The sequence below is a fragment of the Piliocolobus tephrosceles genome, unplaced genomic scaffold, assembly GCF_002776525.5.
Source record: "Piliocolobus tephrosceles isolate RC106 unplaced genomic scaffold, ASM277652v3 unscaffolded_30258, whole genome shotgun sequence".
Classification (NCBI taxonomy): domain Eukaryota; kingdom Metazoa; phylum Chordata; class Mammalia; order Primates; family Cercopithecidae; genus Piliocolobus; species Piliocolobus tephrosceles.
Genome location: NW_022313486.1, coordinates 3,273 through 3,520, shown reverse-complemented (window position 1 = coordinate 3,520; position 248 = coordinate 3,273).

Sequence of the window (248 nt, the reverse complement as noted above, 5' to 3'; positions counted from 1 at the left end):
CCTTTCAGAATTTTCATAAAAACAGCTTGGAAGTTCAGATGCTTTCTGAACTGTCATGCTGTCACTATGATAATTACTGTGCTAATCACCAATACCTTGCAGATTCGTGGAGATTAGCAGTGGGCCTGGGGAGTGAGAAAGCAGACTGACTCAGAGGTGGCATTTGCAAAAACCCTCAAAGGAGTCCAGGTGAACAGGCTAGTAGATAAGAAGTAAACAAAATATTTTGAATTATTTCTCAGGAGGAT